This window comes from Pteropus vampyrus, unplaced genomic scaffold, assembly GCF_000151845.1.
Source record: "Pteropus vampyrus isolate Shadow unplaced genomic scaffold, Pvam_2.0 Scaffold47, whole genome shotgun sequence".
Lineage (NCBI taxonomy): Eukaryota > Metazoa > Chordata > Mammalia > Chiroptera > Pteropodidae > Pteropus > Pteropus vampyrus.
This window is the reverse complement of record NW_011888828.1, coordinates 315,517-318,252: the sequence shown is the minus strand read 5'-3', so window position 1 is coordinate 318,252 and position 2,736 is coordinate 315,517. Positions and strand designations below refer to the sequence as shown.

Below are 2,736 nucleotides of genomic sequence, written 5' to 3'. Positions count from 1 at the left end.
TCTTTGAAGAGTCCAAACATCTGGTCTATTTTGGTGAATGTAGCACATGCACTTGAAAAACAAATGTGTTTGTGGAATTTTCTATTCTTTAGATCTATCAGTTTTTGCCTTATGTACTTTGAGGCTTGGTAATTGGGTACATACGCATCTGTAACAGTTATGTCTTCCTGTTTAGTTGATCCCTGTGTCATCATAAAATGCCCCTCTTTATCTTTGGTAATATTCTTTGTCTCGATGTCCATTTTATCTGATATTAATGGTCATTCTAGCCTTCTTACGCTTACTCTTTGCATGGTATATCTTTTTTCATCACTTATCTTTAAACCTATCTGTTTCATTATGTTTAAGGTGTGTCTCTTGTAAAAAGCATATAGTTGGCTCTTGCCTTTTTACCCATCCTGATAATCTCTGCCTTTTAATTGGAGTGTTCAGCACATTTTTTAATGTAGTTATTGCCTTTACTAAATAGTATTTAAGTCTCACAGAACACTCAGGAGATTGAATTTATTTTATGTTAATGTACCATTCATATGCCTGAATATTTAAGTTTACCTCTCTCTCATCTACCAACCAGATTAAGGGCCACATTCAAACTCTTAAGTACAATCCCCAGATATACATTAATCAATACATAGTCAATATACTCGCAGTGATTCAAAAGTCAAGCGTTCAAAAGGATATACAGTGAAAACTTTTCTATCCATCTTTATCTCCAACTTACAGCTCTCCTCCTCAAAGGCAAAGGATAGTATCAGTTTCTTGTATATATTCCAGAGATATTTTATGTATAGACAAATTTATACATTTTCTTTCACTTCCACCCATTTTTAATGTAAATGATAATATTTATTTTAAACTGTTTTATACCTCATTTTCCACCCCCAGTACTTTCTAAATTATCAGCAAACTAATTGGATTTTTTCTTTCTTTCTTTTTTTTTAACACCTACAGCACCTGGTATTCATAGATGGTCTCCCATCCAAGTACTAACCAGGCCCGACCCTGCTTAGCTTCCAAGATCAGACGAGATCGAGCATGTTCAGGGTGGCATGGCCGTAGACTGGACTTTTTCTGATACAACTCGATGAATTTTAAGTTCATGAATCAATGGCTACATATTTTTCAAAATCAAGCATTTAATGCATATTCTAATGCTAGCCACTGGCAATGTAAAGATGAGTCAGGCATGGTCTGTGCCCTCAGAGAGCTCAACTTCTGCTTCATGAGGCTTACCACTATCACCTCATCTCACCTCCAATGGGACTGCAACAGTCCTAGAAACACACACATAATCTCAATATCCCCAAGTCATCAAGCCTTCTGGGATTCCACTTTTTCTCTTATTAGCCAAATAATATAATTTTAGGAACCATTCTACAAAAGAAGTGCTTACTTGCTATGTGGCTAGATCTATCATAAGCATGCCACAATATATTAATCCTCACAGTGACTCTATGGCTTAGGTATTACTATTACTGCCATTTTACAGATGTGGAAACTGAGGCACAGAGAGGTTAAGAGCCTCCCCGGGGTCATACAGCTAGAAGTATGGGAGCCTGGATTTGAACACAAGCAGTATGGCTCCAGAGCATGTACACTGTCACTAGCCTATATTGCCTTGATGTTAATCTGTTGAAATATATTCAAATATTTCAAAATTTATTTTATTAACATCTTGTTTATTCTTTGTGTATGTGTGTTAATAAATGCATAGATATATATGTACACACAGATACAGATGTAGATTTTCTTACTTTCCTTTCTTTTTTATACTATGGGTAGCATACTATAGATACTCTTTTGCAATTTGCTTTTCTCACTTAACAATGTACCCTGGAAATCACTCCTCTTCAGTCCTTCTTCATATAGAGATCTTCCTCATTCATGTTTACAGTTGCCTAGTACTGCATTATGTGAATGGACCATATGTAGTTAATTCAACAAACACTTTCCTATATATGAGCAGTTATTTCCAATATTTTAAAATCAGAAACAATGCTGCAATAAATATCTTTGTGCAGATGTACTTTTGGTATTTTCAACATTGATTCCTAGAAATGGGATTTCTAGGTCAAAATGTAAATACATATGATTTTTTTCTTGGTATTGTCAAATTTCTCTCCATAAAGTTTGTGCCAATGGATATTCCTACCAGCAATGTAAGAGGGATACCTGTTTGCTCATAGCCTCACCAACAGAACACAGTGTCAAACTTTAAAGTTTTTGCCGATAAGATAGTTGAAAAATTATATCTCTTGTAACTTTGTGTAAAAGGCAACAATAAAATAAACAATAACAAAAAAAACCCAGGAACGAATGAGATGTGTTAGTGGGAATGAGGTGGAAAAAATGACAAGGTAGGGGAAGAGGGGAAGAGAGAGGGTGGTACTTCTCTAAGTAAAACTTTCATACACTTTTGTATACTTTTATAAGTCTTAACTTTAGAACCATGTAATATACCCACACTGAAGGCAATATTTAAAAAAAGAACATTAAATTTTGAACACAGTGTTATAAGTATAGACCCTCAGACTAAAGGCAAAAAAGAACCATAAACGAATATTGAATTCCAGTTAGTAGATTTGTTTTAATAATGGTATGGTATATTACTTTCAGAATTTGTAAGTAAATTTATACTCTGTATGTATGTGTGTTTATATATACATAACACAATTTTTATACAAAATTACATGTGTATATACAGTTGACCCTTGAATAACAAGGGTTTGAACTGTG

The 2,736-nt window shown here is 34.1% G+C and overlaps 1 protein-coding gene and 1 pseudogene across 3 annotated transcripts in view; both read right to left on the bottom strand.

Moving 5' to 3' along the window:
* The window catches only part of FBXO16 (F-box protein 16), a 51,748-nt gene that overhangs the window by 15,245 nt on the left and 33,767 nt on the right, over positions 1-2,736 (bottom strand). The gene's annotated exons all lie outside the window — the stretch shown is intronic.
* LOC111739147 lies at positions 943-1,061 on the bottom strand (annotated as a pseudogene).